We start from the raw sequence: 23,510 nt of genomic DNA on the forward strand, positions 1-23,510 counted from the left end.
TCGAATCGAAAAGAATAGAATCGTATTTCATTGAATCAAAAAGAATCGAAAAGAATCGAGGCGAATCAAAACGAATCGAATCAAATCGAAAAGAACCGTATCAATTTGAATCGAAAATAATCGGATCGGATCTTATATACTTGAATCAAAAAGAATCGAGTCGATTCAAATCAAAAAAATCAAACCGAATAGAAAAGAATCGAATCGAAAAGAAAAGAATCGATTCAAATCGAAAACCGAAAGGAATCAAAACGATTCGAATGGATACGAAACGAATCGAATCGAAAATAATAGAATCGGATCGCACCGAATCGAAATGAAAATAATCAAATGGAATCGAATTGAAAATAACCGAATCAAATCAAATCGAAAATAATTGAAGCGGGGATCCCTGGGTGGCGCAGCGGTTTAGTGCCTGCCTTTGGCCCAGGGCGCGATCCTGGAGACCCGGGATCAAATCCCACATAGGGCTCCCGGTGCTTGGAGCTTGCTTCTCCCTCTGCCTATGTCTCTGCCTCTCTCTCTCTGTGACTATCATAAATAAATAAAAAATTTAGAAAAAAAAAGAAAATAATCGAAGCGAATCTAATAGAAAATAATCGATTCGCATTGAATCGAATCGAAAAACATCGAAATGAATTGAATTGAAAATAATGAAATCGAATGGAAAATAATCGAATCGAAAGTAATCTTACCGAATCGAAAATAATCGAATCGAATCGAATCGAAAATAATTGAACCGAGTCGATCGAATTGAGTTGAAAATAATCGAATCGAACCGAATTGAATCGAAAATAATCGAATCGAATCGAATAGAAAAGAATCGAATGGAATCGAAAAGAATCGAATCATATCGAATTGAATCGAAAAGAATCGAATCGTATCGAATGGAATCGAAAACAATCGAATCATATCGAATTGAATCGAAAAGAATCGAATGAAGAGAACCGAAAAGAATCGAATCGAATACAATCGAAAAGAATCGTATCGAATCGAATCGAATTGAATCGAAAAAATCGATTCTAATCGAATTGAATTGAATAGAACCGAATCGAACAGTACCGAGTCGAATTGATAAGATTCGAATCAAATAAAATCGAAAAGAATCTAATTGAAACGAAAAGAATCCAATCGAATCGAATTGAAAGGAATCGAATCGAAAAAATCGAATCGAAAAGAATCGAGTTGAGTTGAATCGAATCGAATCATATCGAATCGAAAAGAATCGAATCGAATCGAATGGAATTGAAAAGAATCGAATCGAACTGAATCGAAAAGAATCGAATCGAACTGAATAGAAAAGAATCGAATCGAAATGTAACAAATTGAATCCAAATGATCGAATCGAATCAAATCGAAAACAATCGAATCGAAACGAAAAGAATCGAATAGAATCGAACTGAAAATAATCGAATCGAATCGAATCGAACAGAATTGAATCGAACGAAAAGAATCTTATCGAATCGAATCGAAAAGAATCGAATCGAATCGAATGGAGAAGAATCAAATCGAACCGAATCGAAAAGAACTGAATCGAAAAGAATCGAATCGAAGAGAATCTAATCGAAACGAAAAGAATCAAATCGAATCCAAAAGAATAGAATCGAAACGAAAAGAGGCGAATCGAATCGAATCGAAAAGAAGCGAATAGAAAAAAATCGAATCGAATCGAATCGAAAAGAATCGAATTGAAAAGAATAGAATCGAAAAATTCGAATCGAATCAAATCGAAATGAATCGAATCGAATTAAATCGGTTGAAAAGATCGAATCAAAAAACATCAAAGAGAATCGAAACGAATCGAAACGAATCGAAACGAATCAAATCGAATTGAAAAGAATCGTATCAAATCAAATCTAAAAGAATCGAATCGAATCGAATCAAAAAGAATGGAATCGAATTGATTCGCATCGAAAAGAATCGATCGAATCGGATTGAATCGAAAAGAATCGAATCGAATCGAAGAATCGAATCGAATCGAATCGAAATTAATCGAAAAGAATCGAATCGAATCGAATCGAAAAGAATTGAATCGAAGAATATCAAATCGAATTGAAAAGAATTGACTCAAATCGAAAAGAATCGAATCGAAACACAAAGAATCGAATCGAATCGAATTCGAAAGAATCGAATTGAATTGAAATGAGAAGAATCGAATCGAATTGCATCGAATCGAAAATAATTGAATCGAATTGAATAAAAAATAATCAAATCGAGTCGAATGAAAAATACTTGGAATTGAATCGAATCGATAATCGAACCGAATCGAATCAAATCGAGTCGAATCGAAAATAATCGAATCGAATCAAATGGATTCAAAAACAATGAAATCGAATCGAATCGAAAAGAATCGAATTGAATCGAAAAGAATCAAACCGAATCAAAAGGAATCGAAAAGAATTGAATCAAGAAGAATCGAAATGAATTGAATCGAGTAGAATCAAATCGAAGCTAGGGTAAAAGAATCGAATCGAATCAAAAATTATCTAAATCAATCCAATGAAATCCAAAAGAATTGAATCGAATCGAATCGAAAAGAATCGAATCGAAATGTAACAAATGGAATCCAAATGATCGAATCGAATCAAATCGAAAAGAATCGAATCGAAAAGAATCGAATTGAATTGAATCGATTCGAGAAGAATCGAATCGAAAAGAATCGAATCGTATCGAATCGAATCGAATCGAAAAGAATCGAATCGAAGAGAATATAATCGAAACGAAAAGAATCGAATCGAATCGAATCAAAAAGAATCGAATCGAAACGACAAGAGGCGAATCGAATCGAATCGAAAAGAATCGAATCGAAACGACAAGAGGCGAATCGAATCGAATCGAAAAGAATCAAATTGAAAAGAATCGAATCGAATTGAAAAGAATCGAATCGAAAAAATCGAATCGAATCGTATCGAATCGAAAAGAATCGAATCGAAAAGAATAGAATCGAATGGAATCGAATCGAAAAGAATCAATCGAATAGAATTGAATAGAAAAGAAGCGAATAGATTCGAATCGACACGAATCGAAAAGAGTCGAAACGAATCGAATCGTATCAAAGCGAAAAGAATCGAATCGAATCGAACTGAATCGAAAAGAATCGAATCGAACAGACCGAAAAGAATCGAATCGAAGAGAATCGTATCGAATCGAATTGAATAGAACCAAAAGAATCGAATCGATTCCAATAGACCTGAATCGAAAAGAATCGAATCGAACAGTATCGAATCGAATTGAAATGAATCGAAAAAAATAAAATAGAAGAGAATCAAATCGAAACGAAAAGAATCGAATCGAATCGAATTGAAAAGAATTGAATCGAATCGAAAAGAATCGAATCGAAATGAAAAGAATCGAATCGAATCGATCGAAATGATCGAATTGAAAAGTATCGAGTTGAATCGAATCAAATCGAAAAGAATCAAATCGAATCGTATCGAATCAAAAAGAATCAAATCAAATCGAATCGAAAAGAATAGAATCGTATTTCATTGAATCAAAAAGAATTGAATCGAAAAGAATAGAGGCGAATCAAAACGAATCGAATCAAATCGAAAAGAACCGTATATATTTGAATCGAAAATAATCGGATCGGATCTTATATACTTGAATCAAAAAGAATCGAGTCGATTCAAATCAAAAAAATCAAACCGAATAGAAAAGAAGCGAATCGAAAAGAAAAGAATCGATTCAAATCGAAAACCGAAAGGAATCAAAACGATTCGAATGGATACGAAACGAATCGAATCGAAAATAATAGAATCGGATCGCACCGAATCGAAATGAAAATAATCAAATGGAATCGAATTGAAAATAACCGAATCAAATCAAATCGAAAATAATTGAAGCGGGGATCCCTGGGTGGCGCAGCGGTTTAGTGCCTGCCTTTGGCCCAGGGCGCGATCCTGGAGACCCGGGATCAAATCCCACATAGGGCTCCCGGTGCTTGGAGCTTGCTTCTCCCTCTGCCTATGTCTCTGCCTCTCTCTCTCTGTGACTATCATAAATAAATAAAAAATTTAGAAAAAAAAAGAAAATAATCGAAGCGAATCTAATAGAAAATAATCGATTCGCATTGAATCGAATCGAAAAACATCGAAATGAATTGAATTGAAAATAATGAAATCGAATGGAAAATAATCGAATCGAAAGTAATCTTACCGAATCGAAAATAATCGAATCGAATCGAATCGAAAATAATTGAACCGAGTCGATCGAATTGAGTTGAAAATAATCGAATCGAACCGAATTGAATCGAAAATAATCGAATCGAATCGAATAGAAAAGAATCGAATGGAATCGAAAAGAATCGAATCATATCGAATTGAATCGAAAAGAATCGAATCGTATCGAATGGAATCGAAAACAATCGAATCATATCGAATTGAATCGAAAAGAATCGAATGAAGAGAACCGAAAAGAATCGAATCGAATACAATCGAAAAGAATCGTATCGAATCGAATCGAATTGAATCGAAAAAATCGATTCTAATCGAATTGAATTGAATAGAACCGAATCGAACAGTACCGAGTCGAATTGATAAGATTCGAATCAAATAAAATCGAAAAGAATCTAATTGAAACGAAAAGAATCCAATCGAATCGAATTGAAAGGAATCGAATCGAAAAAATCGAATCGAAAAGAATCGAGTTGAGTTGAATCGAATCGAATCATATCGAATCGAAAAGAATCGAATCGAATCGAATGGAATTGAAAAGAATCGAATCGAACTGAATCGAAAAGAATCGAATCGAACTGAATAGAAAAGAATCGAATCGAAATGTAACAAATTGAATCCAAATGATCGAATCGAATCAAATCGAAAACAATCGAATCGAAACGAAAAGAATCGAATAGAATCGAACTGAAAATAATCGAATCGAATCGAATCGAACAGAATTGAATCGAACGAAAAGAATCTTATCGAATCGAATCGAAAAGAATCGAATCGAATCGAATGGAGAAGAATCAAATCGAACCGAATCGAAAAGAACTGAATCGAAAAGAATCGAATCGAAGAGAATAATCGAAACGAAAAGAATCAAATCGAATCCAAAAGAATAGAATCGAAACGAAAAGAGGCGAATCGAATCGAATCGAAAAGAAGCGAATAGAAAAAATCGAATCGAATCGAAAAGAATCGAATTGAAAAGAATAGAATCGAAAAATTCGAATCGAATCAAATCGAAATGAATCGAATCGAATTAAATCGGTTGAAAAGATCGAATCAAAAAACATCAAAGAGAATCGAAACGAATCGAAACGAATCGAAACGAATCAAATCGAATTGAAAAGAATCGTATCAAATCAAATCTAAAAGAATCGAATCGAATCGAATCAAAAAGAATGGAATCGAATTGATTCGCATCGAAAAGAATCGATCGAATCGGATTGAATCGAAAAGAATCGAATCGAATCGAAGAATCGAATCGAATCGAATCGAGATTAATCGAAAAGAATCGAATCGAATCGAATCGAAAAGAATTGAATCGAAGAATATCAAATCGAATTGAAAAGAATTGACTCAAATCGAAAAGAATCGAATCGAAACACAAAGAATCGAATCGAATCGAATTCGAAAGAATCGAATTGAATTGAAATGAGAAGAATCGAATCGAATTGCATCGAATCGAAAATAATTGAATCGAATTGAATAAAAAATAATCAAATCGATTCGAATGAAAAATAATTGGAATTGAATCGAATCGATAATCGAACCGAATCGAATCAAATCGAGTCGAATCGAAAATAATCGAATCGAATCAAATGGATTCAAAAACAATGAAATCGAATCGAATCGAAAAGAATCGAATTGAATCGAAAAGAATCAAACCGAATCAAAAGGAATCGAAAAGAATTGAATCAAGAAGAATCGAAATGAATTGAATCGAGTAGAATCAAATCGAAGCTAGGGTAAAAGAATCGAATCGAATCAAAAATTATCTAAATCAATCCAATGAAATCCAAAAGAATTGAATCGAATCGAATCGAAAAGAATCGAATCGAAATGTAACAAATGGAATCCAAATGATCGAATCGAATCAAATCGAAAAGAATCGAATCGAAAAGAATCGAATTGAATTGAATCGATTCGAGAAGAATCGAATCGAAAAGAATCGAATCGTATCGAATCGAATCGAATCGAAAAGAATCGAATCGAAGAGAATATAATCGAAACGAAAAGAATCGAATCGAATCGAATCAAAAAGAATCGAATCGAAACGACAAGAGGCGAATCGAATCGAATCGAAAAGAATCGAATCGAAACGACAAGAGGCGAATCGAATCGAATCGAAAAGAATCAAATTGAAAAGAATCGAATCGAAAAAATCGAATCGAATCGTATCGAATCGAAAAGAATCGAATCGAAAAGAATAGAATCGAATGGAATCGAATCGAAAAGAATCAATCGAATCGAATTGAATAGAAAAGAATCGAATAGATTCGAATCGACACGAATCGAAAAGAGTCGAAACGAATCGAATCGTATCAAAGCGAACAGAATCGAATCGAATCGAACTGAATCGAAAAGAATCGAATCGAACAGACCGAAAAGAATCGAATCGAAGAGAATCGTATCGAATCGAATTGAATAGAACCGAAAGAATCGAATCGATTCCAATAGACATCAATCGAAAAGAATCGAATCGAACAGTATCGAATCTAATTGAAATGAATCGAAAAAAATAAAATAGAAGAGAATCAAATCGAAACGAAAAGAATCGAATCGAATCGAATTGAAAAGAATTGAATCGAATCGAAAAGAATCGAATCGAAATGAAAAGAATCGAATCGAATCGATCGAAATGATCGAATTGAAAAGTATCGAGTTGAATCGAATCAAATCGAAAAGAATCAAATCGAATCGTATCGAATCAAAAAGAATCAAATCAAATCGAATCGAAAAGAATAGAATCGTATTTCATTGAATCAAAAAGAATTGAATCGAAAAGAATCGAGGCGAATCAAAACGAATCGAATCAAATCGAAAAGAACCGTATCAATTTGAATCGAAAATAATCGGATCGGATCTTATATACTTGAATCAAAAAGAATCGAGTCGATTCAAATCAAAAAAATCAAACCGAATAGAAAAGAATCGAATCGAAAAGAAAAGAATTGATTCAAATCGAAAACCGAAAGGAATCAAAACGATTCGAATGGATACGAAACGAATCGAATCGAAAATAATAGAATCGGATCGCACCGAATCGAAATGAAAATAATCAAATGGAATCGAATTGAAAATAACCGAATCAAATCGAAAATAATTGAAGCGGGGATCCCTGGGTGGCGCGGCGGTTTAGTGCCTGCCTTTGGCCCAGGGCGCGATCCTGGAGACCCGGGATCAAATCCCACATAGGGCTCCCGGTGCTTGGAGCTTGCTTCTCCCTCTGCCTATGTCTCTGCCTCTCTCTCTCTGTGACTATCATAAATAAATAAAAAATTTAGAAAAAAAAAGAAAATAATCGAAGCGAATCTAATAGAAAATAATCGATTCGCATTGAATCGAATCGAAAAACATCGAAATGAATTGAATTGAAAATAATGAAATCAAATGGAAAATAATCGAATCGAAAGTAATCTTACCGAATCGAAAATAATCGAATCGAATCGAATCGAAAATAATTGAACCGAGTCGATCGAATTGAGTTGAAAATAATCGAATCGAACCGAATTGAATCGAAAATAATCGAATCGAATCGAATAGAAAAGAATCGAATGGAATCGAAAAGAATCGAATCATATCGAATTGAATCGAAAAGAATCGAATCGTATCGAATGGAATCGAAAACAATCGAATCATATCGAATTGAATCGAAAAGAATCGAATGAAGAGAACCGAAAAGAATCGAATCGAATACAATCGAAAAGAATCGTATCGAATCGAATCGAATTGAATCGAAAAAATCGATTCTAATCGAATTGAATTGAATAGAACCGAATCGAACAGTACCGAGTCGAATTGATGATTCGAATCAAATAAAATCGAAAAGAATCTAATTGAAACGAAAAGAATCCAATCGAATCGAATTGAAAAGAATCGAATCGAAAAAATCGAATCGAAAAGAATCGAGTTGAGTTGAATCGAATCGAATCATATCGAATCGAAAAGAATCGAATCGAATCGAATGGAATTGAAAAGAATCGAATCGAACTGAATCGAAAAGAATCGAATCGAACTGAATAGAAAAGAATCGAATCGAAATGTAACAAATTGAATCCAAATGATCGAATCGAATCAAATCGAAAACAATCGAATCGAAACGAAAAGAATCGAATAGAATCGAACTGAAAATAATCGAATCGAATCGAATCGAACAGAATTGAATCGAACGAAAAGAATCTTATCGAATCGAATCGAAAAGAATCGAATCGAATCGAATGGAGAAGAATCAAATCGAACCGAATCGAAAAGAACTGAATCGAAAAGAATCGAATCGAAGAGAATCTAATCGAAACGAAAAGAATCAAATCGAATCCAAAAGAATAGAATCGAAACGAAAAGAGGCGAATCGAATCGAATCGAAAAGAAGCGAATAGAAAAAAATCGAATCGAATCGAATCGAAAAGAATCGAATTGAAAAGAATAGAATCGAAAAATTCGAATCGAATCAAATCGAAATGAATCGAATCGAATTAAATCGGTTGAAAAGATCGAATCAAAAAACATCAAAGAGAATCGAAACGAATCGAAACGAATCAAATCGAATTGAAAAGAATCGTATCAAATCAAATCTAAAAGAATCGAATCGAATCGAATCAAAAAGAATGGAATCGAATTGATTCGCATCGAAAAGAATCGATCGAATCGGATTGAATCGAAAAGAATCGAATCGAATCGAAGAATCGAATCGAATCGAATCGAAATGAATCGAAAAGAATCGAATCGAATCGAATCGAAAAGAATTGAATCGAAGAATATCAAATCGAATTGAAAAGAATTGACTCAAATCGAAAAGAATCGAATCGAAACACAAAGAATCGAATCGAATCGAATTCGAAAGAATCGAATTGAATTGAAATGAGAAGAATCGAATCGAATTGCATCGAATCGAAAATAATTGAATCGAATTGAATAAAAAATAATCAAATCGAGTCGAATGAAAAATAATTGGAATTGAATCGAATCGATAATCGAACCGAATCGAATCAAATCGAGTCGAATCGAAAATAATCGAATCGAATCAAATGGATTCAAAAACAATGAAATCGAATCGAATCGAAAAGAATCGAATTGAATCGAAAAGAATCAAACCGAATCAAAAAGAATCGAAAAGAATTGAATCAAGAAGAATCGAAATGAATTGAATCGAGTAGAATCAAATCGAAGCTAGGGTAAAAGAATCGAATCGAATCAAAAATTATCTAAATCAATCCAATGAAATCCAAAAGAATTGAATCGAATCGAATCGAAAAGAATCGAATCGAAATGTAACAAATGGAATCCAAATGATCGAATCGAATCAAATCGAAAAGAATCGAATCGAAAAGAATCGAATTGAATTGAATCGATTCGAGAAGAATCGAATCGAAAAGAATCGAATCGTATCGAATCGAATCGAATCGAAAAGAATCGAATCGAAGAGAATATAATCGAAACGAAAAGAATCGAATCGAATCGAATCAAAAAGAATCGAATCGAAACGACAAGAGGCGAATCGAATCGAATCGAAAAGAATCGAATCGAAACGACAAGAGGCGAATCGAATCGAATCGAAAAGAATCAAATTGAAAAGAATCGAATCGAATTGAAAAGAATCGAATCGAAAAAATCGAATCGAATCGTATCGAATCGAAAAGAATCGAATCGAAAAGAATAGAATCGAATGGAATCGAATCGAAAAGAATCAATCGAATCGAATTGAATAGAAAAGAATCGAATAGATTCGAATCGACACGAATCGAAAAGAGTCGAAACGAATCGAATCGTATCAAAGCGAAAAGAATCGAATCGAATCAAAAAGAATCGAATCGAACTGAATCGAAAAGAATCGAATCGAACAGACCGAAAAGAATCGAATCGAAGAGAATCGTATCGAATCGAATTGAATAGAACCGAAAGAATCGAATCGATTCCAATCGACCTGAATCGAAAAGAATCGAATCGAACAGTATCGAATCTAATTGAAATGAATCGAAAAAAATAAAATAGAAGAGAATCAAATCGAAACGAAAAGAATCGAATCGAAATGAAAAGAATCGAATCGAATCGATCGAAATGATCGAATTGAAAAGTATCGAGTTGAATCGAATCAAATCGAAAAGAATCAAATCGAATCGTATCGAATCAAAAAGAATCAAATCAAATCGAATCGAAAAGAATAGAATCGTATTTCATTGAATCAAAAAGAATTGAATCGAAAAGAATCGAGGCGAATCAAAACGAATCGAATCAAATCGAAAAGAACCGTATCAATTTGAATCGAAAATAATCGGATCGGATCTTATATACTTGAATCAAAAAGAATCGAGTCGATTCAAATCAAAAAAATCAAACCGAATAGAAAAGAATCGAATCGAAAAGAAAAGAATCGATTCAAATCGAAAACCGAAAGGAATCAAAACGATTCGAATGGATACGAAACGAATCGAATCGAAAATAATAGAATCGGATCGCACCGAATCGAAATGAAAATAATCAAATGGAATCGAATTGAAAATAACCGAATCAAATCAAATCGAAAATAATTGAAGCGGGGATCCCTGGGTGGCGCAGCGGTTTAGTGCCTGCCTTTGGCCCAGGGCGCGATCCTGGAGACCCGGGATCAAATCCCACATAGGGCTCCCGGTGCTTGGAGCTTGCTTCTCCCTCTGCCTATGTCTCTGCCTCTCTCTCTCTGTGACTATCATAAATAAATAAAAAATTTAGAAAAAAAAAGAAAATAATCGAAGCGAATCTAATAGAAAATAATCGATTCGCATTGAATCGAATCGAAAAACATCGAAATGAATTGAATTGAAAATAATGAAATCGAATGGAAAATAATCGAAACGAAAGTAATCTTACCGAATCGAAAATAATCGAATCGAATCGAATCGAAAATAATTGAACCGAGTCGATCGAATTGAGTTGAAAATAATCGAATCGAACCGAATTGAATCGAAAATAATCGAATCGAATCGAATAGAAAAGAATCGAATGGAATCGAAAAGAATCGAATCATATCGAATTGAATCGAAAAGAATCGAATCGTATCGAATGGAATCGAAAACAATCGAATCATATCGAATTGAATCGAAAAGAATCGAATGAAGAGAACCGAAAAGAATCGAATCGAATACAATCGAAAAGAATCGTATCGAATCGAATCGAATTGAATCGAAAAAATCGATTCTAATCGAATTGAATTGAATAGAACCGAATCGAACAGTACCGAGTCGAATTGATAAGATTCGAATCAAATAAAATCGAAAAGAATCTAATTGAAACGAAAAGAATCCAATCGAATCGAATTGAAAGGAATCGAATCGAAAAAATCGAATCGAAAAGAATCGAGTTGAGTTGAATCGAATCGAATCATATCGAATCGAAAAGAATCGAATCGAATCGAATGGAATTGAAAAGAATCGAATCGAACTGAATCGAAAAGAATCGAATCGAACTGAATAGAAAAGAATCGAATCGAAATGTAACAAATTGAATCCAAATGATCGAATCGAATCAAATCGAAAACAATCGAATCGAAACGAAAAGAATCGAATAGAATCGAACTGAAAATAATCGAATCGAATCGAATCGAACAGAATTGAATCGAACGAAAAGAATCTTATCGAATCGAATCGAAAAGAATCGAATCGAATCGAATGGAGAAGAATCAAATCGAACCGAATCGAAAAGAACTGAATCGAAAAGAATCGAATCGAAGAGAATCTAATCGAAACGAAAAGAATCAAATCGAATCCAAAAGAATAGAATCGAAACGAAAAGAGGCGAATCGAATCGAATCGAAAAGAAGCGAATAGAAAAAAATCGAATCGAATCGAATCGAAAAGAATCGAATTGAAAAGAATAGAATCGAAAAATTCGAATCGAATCAAATCGAAATGAATCGAATCGAATTAAATCGGTTGAAAAGATCGAATCAAAAAACATCAAAGAGAATCGAAACGAATCGAAACGAATCGAAACGAATCAAATCGAATTGAAAAGAATCGTATCAAATCAAATCTAAAAGAATCGAATCGAATCGAATCAAAAAGAATGGAATCGAATTGATTCGCATCGAAAAGAATCGATCGAATCGGATTGAATCGAAAAGAATCGAATCGAATCGAAGAATCGAATCGAATCGAATCGAAATTAATCGAAAAGAATCGAATCGAATCGAATCGAAAAGAATTGAATCGAAGAATATCAAATCGAATTGAAAAGAATTGACTCAAATCGAAAAGAATCGAATCGAAACACAAAGAATCGAATCGAATCGAATTCGAAAGAATCGAATTGAATTGAAATGAGAAGAATCGAATCGAATTGCATCGAATCGAAAATAATTGAATCGAATTGAATAAAAAATAATCAAATCGAGTCGAATGAAAAATAATTGGAATTGAATCGAATCGATAATCGAACCGAATCGAATCAAATCGAGTCGAATCGAAAATAATCGAATCGAATCAAATGGATTCAAAAACAATGAAATCGAATCGAATCGAAAAGAATCGAATTGAATCGAAAAGAATCAAACCGAATCAAAAGGAATCGAAAAGAATTGAATCAAGAAGAATCGAAATGAATTGAATCGAGTAGAATCAAATCGAAGCTAGGGTAAAAGAATCGAATCGAATCAAAAATTATCTAAATCAATCCAATGAAATCCAAAAGAATTGAATCGAATCGAATCGAAAAGAATCGAATCGAAATGTAACAAATGGAATCCAAATGATCGAATCGAATCAAATCGAAAAGAATCGAATCGAAAAGAATCGAATTGAATTGAATCGATTCGAGAAGAATCGAATCGAAAAGAATCGAATCGTATCGAATCGAATCGAATCGAAAAGAATCGAATCGAAGAGAATATAATCGAAACGAAAAGAATCGAATCGAATCGAATCAAAAAGAATCGAATCGAAACGACAAGAGGCGAATCGAATCGAATCGAAAAGAATCGAATCGAAACGACAAGAGGCGAATCGAATCGAATCGAAAAGAATCAAATTGAAAAGAATCGAATCGAATTGAAAAGAATCGAATCGAAAAAATCGAATCGAATCGTATCGAATCGAAAAGAATCGAATCGAAAAGAATAGAATCGAATGGAATCGAATCGAAAAGAATCAATCGAATAGAATTGAATAGAAAAGAAGCGAATAGATTCGAATCGACACGAATCGAAAAGAGTCGAAACGAATCGAATCGTATCAAAGCGAAAAGAATCGAATCGAATCGAACTGAATCGAAAAGAATCGAATCGAACAGACCGAAAAGAATCGAATCGAAGAGAATCGTATCGAATCGAATTGAATAGAACCAAAAGAATCGAATCGATTCCAATAGACCTGAATCGAAAAGAATCGAATCGAACAGTATCGAATCGAATTGAAATGAATCGAAAAAAATAAAATAGAAGAGAATCAAATCGAAACGAAAAGAATCGAATCGAATCGAATTGAAAAGAATTGAATCGAATCGAAAAGAATCGAATCGAAATGAAAAGAATCGAATCGAATCGATCGAAATGATCGAATTGAAAAGTATCGAGTTGAATCGAATCAAATCGAAAAGAATCAAATCGAATCGTATCGAATCAAAAAGAATCAAATCAAATCGAATCGAAAAGAATAGAATCGTATTTCATTGAATCAAAAAGAATTGAATCGAAAAGAATAGAGGCGAATCAAAACGAATCGAATCAAATCGAAAAGAACCGTATATATTTGAATCGAAAATAATCGGATCGGATCTTATATACTTGAATCAAAAAGAATCGAGTCGATTCAAATCAAAAAAATCAAACCGAATAGAAAAGAAGCGAATCGAAAAGAAAAGAATCGATTCAAATCGAAAACCGAAAGGAATCAAAACGATTCGAATGGATACGAAACGAATCGAATCGAAAATAATAGAATCGGATCGCACCGAATCGAAATGAAAATAATCAAATGGAATCGAATTGAAAATAACCGAATCAAATCAAATCGAAAATAATTGAAGCGGGGATCCCTGGGTGGCGCAGCGGTTTAGTGCCTGCCTTTGGCCCAGGGCGCGATCCTGGAGACCCGGGATCAAATCCCACATAGGGCTCCCGGTGCTTGGAGCTTGCTTCTCCCTCTGCCTATGTCTCTGCCTCTCTCTCTCTGTGACTATCATAAATAAATAAAAAATTTAGAAAAAAAAAGAAAATAATCGAAGCGAATCTAATAGAAAATAATCGATTCGCATTGAATCGAATCGAAAAACATCGAAATGAATTGAATTGAAAATAATGAAATCGAATGGAAAATAATCGAATCGAAAGTAATCTTACCGAATCGAAAATAATCGAATCGAATCGAATCGAAAATAATTGAACCGAGTCGATCGAATTGAGTTGAAAATAATCGAATCGAACCGAATTGAATCGAAAATAATCGAATCGAATCGAATAGAAAAGAATCGAATGGAATCGAAAAGAATCGAATCATATCGAATTGAATCGAAAAGAATCGAATCGTATCGAATGGAATCGAAAACAATCGAATCATATCGAATTGAATCGAAAAGAATCGAATGAAGAGAACCGAAAAGAATCGAATCGAATACAATCGAAAAGAATCGTATCGAATCGAATCGAATTGAATCGAAAAAATCGATTCTAATCGAATTGAATTGAATAGAACCGAATCGAACAGTACCGAGTCGAATTGATAAGATTCGAATCAAATAAAATCGAAAAGAATCTAATTGAAACGAAAAGAATCCAATCGAATCGAATTGAAAGGAATCGAATCGAAAAAATCGAATCGAAAAGAATCGAGTTGAGTTGAATCGAATCGAATCATATCGAATCGAAAAGAATCGAATCGAATCGAATGGAATTGAAAAGAATCGAATCGAACTGAATCGAAAAGAATCGAATCGAACTGAATAGAAAAGAATCGAATCGAAATGTAACAAATTGAATCCAAATGATCGAATCGAATCAAATCGAAAACAATCGAATCGAAACGAAAAGAATCGAATAGAATCGAACTGAAAATAATCGAATCGAATCGAATCGAACAGAATTGAATCGAACGAAAAGAATCTTATCGAATCGAATCGAAAAGAATCGAATCGAATCGAATGGAGAAGAATCAAATCGAACCGAATCGAAAAGAACTGAATCGAAAAGAATCGAATCGAAGAGAATAATCGAAACGAAAAGAATCAAATCGAATCCAAAAGAATAGAATCGAAACGAAAAGAGGCGAATCGAATCGAATCGAAAAGAAGCGAATAGAAAAAATCGAATCGAATCGAAAAGAATCGAATTGAAAAGAATAGAATCGAAAAATTCGAATCGAATCAAATCGAAATGAATCGAATCGAATTAAATCGGTTGAAAAGATCGAATCAAAAAACATCAAAGAGAATCGAAACGAATCGAAACGAATCGAAACGAATCAAATCGAATTGAAAAGAATCGTATCAAATCAAATCTAAAAGAATCGAATCGAATCGAATCAAAAAGAATGGAATCGAATTGATTCGCATCGAAAAGAATCGATCGAATCGGATTGAATCGAAAAGAATCGAATCGAATCGAAGAATCGAATCGAATCGAATCGAGATTAATCGAAAAGAATCGAATCGAATCGAATCGAAAAGAATTGAATCGAAGAATATCAAATCGAATTGAAAAGAATTGACTCAAATCGAAAAGAATCGAATCGAAACACAAAGAATCGAATCGAATCGAATTCGAAAGAATCGAATTGAATTGAAATGAGAAGAATCGAATCGAATTGCATCGAATCGAAAATAATTGAATCGAATTGAATAAAAAATAATCAAATCGATTCGAATGAAAAATAATTGGAATTGAATCGAATCGATAATCGAACCGAATCGAATCAAATCGAGTCGAATCGAAAATAATCGAATCGAATCAAATGGATTCAAAAACAATGAAATCGAATCGAATCGAAAAGAATCGAATTGAATCGAAAAGAATCAAACCGAATCAAAAGGAATCGAAAACAATTGAATCAAGAAGAATCGAAATGAATTGAATCGAGTAGAATCAAATCGAAGCTAGGGTAAAAGAATCGAATCGAATCAAAAATTATCTAAATCAATCCAATGAAATCCAAAAGAATTGAATCGAATCGAATCGAAAAGAATCGAATCGAAATGTAACAAATGGAATCCAAATGATCGAATCGAATCAAATCGAAAAGAATCGAATCGAAAAGAATCGAATTGAATTGAATCGATTCGAGAAGAATCGAATCGAAAAGAATCGAATCGTATCGAATCGAATCGAATCGAAAAGAATCGAATCGAAGAGAATATAATCGAAACGAAAAGAATCGAATCGAATCGAATCAAAAAGAATCGAATCGAAACGACAAGAGGCGAATCGAATCGAATCGAAAAGAATCGAATCGAAACGACAAGAGGCGAATCGAATCGAATCGAAAAGAATCAAATTGAAAAGAATCGAATCGAAAAAATCGAATCGAATCGTATCGAATCGAAAAGAATCGAATCGAAAAGAATAGAATCGAATGGAATCGAATCGAAAAGAATCAATCGAATCGAATTGAATAGAAAAGAATCGAATAGATTCGAATCGACACGAATCGAAAAGAGTCGAAACGAATCGAATCGTATCAAAGCGAACAGAATCGAATCGAATCGAACTGAATCGAAAAGAATCGAATCGAACAGACCGAAAAGAATCGAATCGAAGAGAATCGTATCGAATCGAATTGAATAGAACCGAAAGAATCGAATCGATTCCAATAGACATCAATCGAAAAGAATCGAATCGAACAGTATCGAATCTAATTGAAATGAATCGAAAAAAATAAAATAGAAGAGAATCAAATCGAAACGAAAAGAATCGAATCGAATCGAATTGAAAAGAATTGAATCGAATCGAAAAGAATCGAATCGAAATGAAAAGAATCGAATCGAATCGATCGAAATGATCGAATTGAAAAGTATCGAGTTGAATCGAATCAAATCGAAAAGAATCAAATCGAATCGTATCGAATCAAAAAGAATCAAATCAAATCGAATCGAAAAGAATAGAATCGTATTTCATTGAATCAAAAAGAATTGAATCGAAAAGAATCGAGGCGAATCAAAACGAATCGAATCAAATCGAAAAGAACCGTATCAATTTGAATCGAAAATAATCGGATCGGATCTTATATACTTGAATCAAAAAGAATCGAGTCGATTCAAATCAAAAAAATCAAACCGAATAGAAAAGAATCGAATCGAAAAGAAAAGAATTGATTCAAATCGAAAACCGAAAGGAATCAAAACGATTCGAATGGATACGAAACGAATCGAATCGAAAATAATAGAATCGGATCGCACCGAATCGAAATGAAAATAATCAAATGGAATCGAATTGAAAATAACCGAATCAAATCGAAAATAATTGAAGCGGGGATCCCTGGGTGGCGCGGCGGTTTAGTGCCTGCCTTTGGCCCAGGGCGCGATCCTGGAGACCCGGGATCAAATCCCACATAGGGCTCCCGGTGCTTGGAGCTTGCTTCTCCCTCTGCCTATGTCTCTGCCTCTCTCTCTCTGTGACTATCATAAATAAATAAAAAATTTAGAAAAAAAAAGAAAATAATCGAAGCGAATCTAATAGAAAATAATCGATTCGCATTGAATCGAATCGAAAAACATCGAAATGAATTGAATTGAAAATAATGAAATCAAATGGAAAATAATCGAATCGAAAGTAATCTTACCGAATCGAAAATAATCGAATCGAATCGAATCGAAAATAATTGAACCGAGTCGATCGAATTGAGTTGAAAATAATCGAATCGAACCGAATTGAATCGAAAATAATCGAATCGAATCGAATAGAAAAGAATCGAATGGAATCGAAAAGAATCGAATCATATCGAATTGAATCGAAAAGAATCGAATCGTATCGAATGGAATCGAAAACAATCGAATCATATCGAATTGAATCGAAAAGAATCGAATGAAGAGAACCGAAAAGAATCGAATCGAATACAATCGAAAAGAATCGTATCGAATCGAATCGAATTGAATCGAAAAAATCGATTCTAATCGAATTGAATTGAATAGAACCGAATCGAACAGTACCGAGTCGAATTGATGATTCGAATCAAATAAAATCGAAAAGAATCTAATTGAAACGAAAAGAATCCAATCGAATCGAATTGAAAAGAATCGAATCGAAAAAATCGAATCGAAAAGAATCGAGTTGAGTTGAATCGAATCGAATCATATCGAATCGAAAAGAATCGAATCGAATCGAATGGAATTGAAAAGAATCGAATCGAACTGAATCGAAAAGAATCGAATCGAACTGAATAGAAAAGAATCGAATCGAAATGTAACAAATTGAATCCAAATGATCGAATCGAATCAAATCGAAAACAATCGAATCGAAACGAAAAGAATCGAATAGAATCGAACTGAAAATAATCGAATCGAATCGAATCGAACAGAATTGAATCGAACGAAAAGAATCTTATCGAATCGAATCGAAAAGAATCGAATCGAATCGAATGGAGAAGAATCAAATCGAACCGAATCGAAAAGAACTGAATCGAAAAGAATCGAATCGAAGAGAATCTAATCGAAACGAAAAGAATCAAATCGAATCCAAAAGAATAGAATCGAAACGAAAAGAGGCGAATCGAATCGAATCGAAAAGAAGCGAATAGAAAAAAATCGAATCGAATCGAATCGAAAAGAATCGAATTGAAAAGAATAGAATCGAAAAATTCGAATCGAATCAAATCGAAATGAATCGAATCGAATTAAATCGGTTGAAAAGATCGAATCAAAAAACATCAAAGAGAATCGAAACGAATCGAAACGAATCAAATCGAATTGAAAAGAATCGTATCAAATCAAATCTAAAAGAATCGAATCGAATCGAATCAAAAAGAATGGAATCGAATTGATTCGCATCGAAAAGAATCGATCGAATCGGATTGAATCGAAAAGAATCGAATCGAATCGAAGAATCGAATCGAATCGAATCGAAATGAATCGAAAAGAATCGAATCGAATCGAAAAGAATTGAATCGAAGAATATCAAATCGAATTGAAAAGAATTGACTCAAATCGAAAAGAATCGAATCGAAACACAAAGAATCGAATCGAATCGAATTCGAAAGAATCGAATTGAATTGAAATGAGAAGAATCGAATCGAATTGCATCGAATCGAAAATAATTGAATCGAATTGAATAAAAAATAATCAAATCGAGTCGAATGAAAAATAATTGGAATTGAATCGAATCGATAATCGAACCGAATCGAATCAAATCGAGTCGAATCGAAAATAATCGAATCGAATCAAATGGATTCAAAAACAATGAAATCGAATCGAATCGAAAAGAATCGAATTGAATCGAAAAGAATCAAACCGAATCAAAAGGAATCGAAAAGAATTGAATCAAGAAGAATCGAAATGAATTGAATCGAGTAGAATCAAATCGAAGCTAGGGTAAAAGAATCGAATCGAATCAAAAATTATCTAAATCAATCCAATGAAATCCAAAAGAATTGAATCGAATCGAATCGAAAAGAATCGAATCGAAATGTAACAAATGGAATCCAAATGATCGAATCGAATCAAATCGAAAAGAATCGAATCGAAAAGAATCGAATTGAATTGAATCGATTCGAGAAGAATCGAATCGAAAAGAATCGAATCGTATCGAATCGAATCGAATCGAAAAGAATCGAATCGAAGAGAATATAATCGAAACGAAAAGAATCGAATCGAATCGAATCAAAAAGAATCGAATCGAAACGACAAGAGGCGAATCGAATCGAATCGAAAAGAATCGAATCGAAACGACAAGAGGCGAATCGAATCGAATCGAAAAGAATCAAATTGAAAAGAATCGAATCGAATTGAAAAGAATCGAATCGAAAAAATCGAATCGAATCGTATCGAATCGAAAAGAATCGAATCGAAAAGAATAGAATCGAATGGAATCGAATCGAAAAGAATCAATCGAATCGAATTGAATAGAAAAGAATCGAATAGATTCGAATCGACACGAATCGAAAAGAGTCGAAACGAATCGAATCGTATCAAAGCGAAAAGAATCGAATCGAATCAAAAAGAATCGAATCGAACTGAATCGAAAAGAATCGAATCGAACAGACCGAAAAGAATCGAATCGAAGAGAATCGTATCGAATCGAATTGAATAGAACCGAAAGAATCGAATCGATTCCAATCGACCTGAATCGAAAAGAATCGAATCGAACAGTATCGAATCTAATTGAAATGAATCGAAAAAAATAAAATAGAAGAGAATCAAATCGAAACGAAAAGAATCGAATCGAAATGAAAAGAATCGAATCGAATCGATCGAAATGATCGAATTGAAAAGTATCGAGTTGAATCGAATCAAATCGAAAAGAATCAAATCGAATCGTATCGAATCAAAAAGAATCAAATCAAATCGAATCGAAAAGAATAGAATCGTATTTCATTGAATCAAAAAGAATTGAATCGAAAAGAATCGAGGCGAATCAAAACGAATCGAATCAAATCGAAAAGAACCGTATCAATTTGAATCGAAAATAATCGGATCGGATCTTATATACTTGAATCAAAAAGAATCGAGTCGATTCAAATCAAAAAAATCAAACCGAATAGAAAAGAATCGAATCGAAAAGAAAAGAATCGATTCAAATCGAAAACCGAAAGGAATCAAAACGATTCGAATGGATACGAAACGAATCGAATCGAAAATAATAGAATCGGATCGCACCGAATCGAAATGAAAATAATCAAATGGAATCGAATTGAAAATAACCGAATCAAATCAAATCGAAAATAATTGAAGCGGGGATCCCTGGGTGGCGCAGCGGTTTAGTGCCTGCCTTTGGCCCAGGGCGCGATCCTGGAGACCCGGGATCAAATCCCACATAGGGCTCCCGGTGCTTGGAGCTTGCTTCTCCCTCTGCCTATGTCTCTGCCTCTCTCTCTCTGTGACTATCATAAATAAATAAAAAATTTAGAAAAAAAAAGAAAATAATCGAAGCGAATCTAATAGAAAATAATCGATTCGCATTGAATCGAATCGAAAAACATCGAAATGAATTGAATTGAAAATAATGAAATCGAATGGAAAATAATCGAATCGAAAGTAATCTTACCGAATCGAAAATAATCGAATCGAATCGAATCGAAAATAATTGAACCGAGTCGATCGAATTGAGTTGAAAATAATCGAATCGAACCGAATTGAATCGAAAATAATCGAATCGAATCGAATAGAAAAGAATCGAATGGAATCGAAAAGAATCGAATCATATCGAATTGAATCGAAAAGAATCGAATCGTATCGAATGGAATCGAAAACAATCGAATCATATCGAATTGAATCGAAAAGAATCGAATGAAGAGAACCGAAAAGAATCGAATCGAATACAATCGAAAAGAATCGTATCGAATCGAATCGAAAAAATCGATTCTAATCGAATTGAATTGAATAGAACCGAATCGAACAGTACCGAGTCGAATTGATAAGATTCGAATCAAATAAAATCGAAAAGAATCTAATTGAAACGAAAAGAATCCAATCGAATCGAATTGAAAGGAATCGAATCGAAAAAATCGAATCGAAAAGAATCGAGTTGAGTTGAATCGAATCGAATCATATCGAATCGAAAAGAATCGAATCGAATCGAATGGAATTGAAAAGAATCGAATCGAACTGAATCGAAAAGAATCGAATCGAACTGAATAGAAAAGAATCGAATCGAAATGTAACAAATTGAATCCAAATGATCGAATCGAATCAAATCGAAAACAATCGAATCGAAACGAAAAGAATCGAATAGACTCGAACTGAAAATAATCGAATCGAATCGAATCGAACAGAATTGAATCGAACGAAAAGAATCTTATCGAATCGAATCGAAAAGAATCGAATCGAATCGAATGGAGAAGAATCAAATCGAACCGAATCGAAAAGAACTGAATCGAAAAGAATCGAATCGAAGAGAATCTAATCGAAACGAAAAGAATCAAATCGAATCCAAAAGAATAGAATCGAAACGAAAAGAGGCGAATCGAATCGAATCGAAAAGAAGCGAATAGAAAAAAATCGAATCGAATCGAATCGAAAAGAATCGAATTGAAAAGAATAGAATCGAAAAATTCGAATCGAATCAAATCGAAATGAATCGAATCGAATTAAATCGGTTGAAAAGATCGAATCAAAAAACATCAAAGAGAATCGAAACGAATCGAAACGAATCGAAACGAATCAAATCGAATTGAAAAGAATCGTATCAAATCAAATCTAAAAGAATCGAATCGAATCGAATCAAAAAGAATGGAATCGAATTGATTCGCATCGAAAAGAATCGATCGAATCGGATTGAATCGAAAAGAATCGAATCGAATCGAAGAATCGAATCGAATCGAATCGAAATTAATCGAAAAGAATCGAATCGAATCGAATCGAAAAGAATTGAATCGAAGAATATCAAATCGAATTGAAAAGAATTGACTCAAATCGAAAAGAATCGAATCGAAACACAAAGAATCGAATCGAATCGAATTCGAAAGAATCGAATTGAATTGAAATGAGAAGAATCGAATCGAATTGCATCGAATCGAAAATAATTGAATCGAATTGAATAAAAAATAATCAAATCGAGTCGAATGAAAAATAATTGGAATTGAATCGAATCGATAATCGAACCGAATCGAATCAAATCGAGTCGAATCGAAAATAATCGAATCGAATCAAATGGATTCAAAAACAATGAAATCGAATCGAATCGAAAAGAATCGAATTGAATCGAAAAGAATCAAACCGAATCAAAAAGAATCGAAAAGAATTGAATCAAGAAGAATCGAAATGAATTGAATCGAGTAGAATCAAATCGAAGCTAGGGTAAAAGAATCGAATCGAATCAAAAATTATCTAAATCAATCCAATGAAATCCAAAAGAATTGAATCGAATCGAATCGAAAAGAATCGAATCGAAATGTAACAAATGGAATCCAAATGATCGAATCGAATCAAATCGAAAAGAATCGAATCGAAAAGAATCGAATTGAATTGAATCGATTCGAGAAGAATCGAATCGAAAAGAATCGAATCGTATCGAATCGAATCGAAAAGAATCGAATCGAAGAGAATATAATCGAAACGAAAAGAATCGAATCGAATCGAATCAAAAAGAATCGAATCAAAAAAAAAAAACAAAAAAAAGAATCGAATCGAAACGAAAGAGGCGAATCGAATCGAATCGAAAAGAATCAAATTGAAAAGAATCGAATCGAATTGAAAAGAATCGAATCGAAAAAATCGAATCGAATCGTATCGAATCGA

This window comes from Canis aureus, chromosome 35 (assembly GCF_053574225.1).
Source record: "Canis aureus isolate CA01 chromosome 35, VMU_Caureus_v.1.0, whole genome shotgun sequence".
Taxonomy (NCBI): domain Eukaryota; kingdom Metazoa; phylum Chordata; class Mammalia; order Carnivora; family Canidae; genus Canis; species Canis aureus.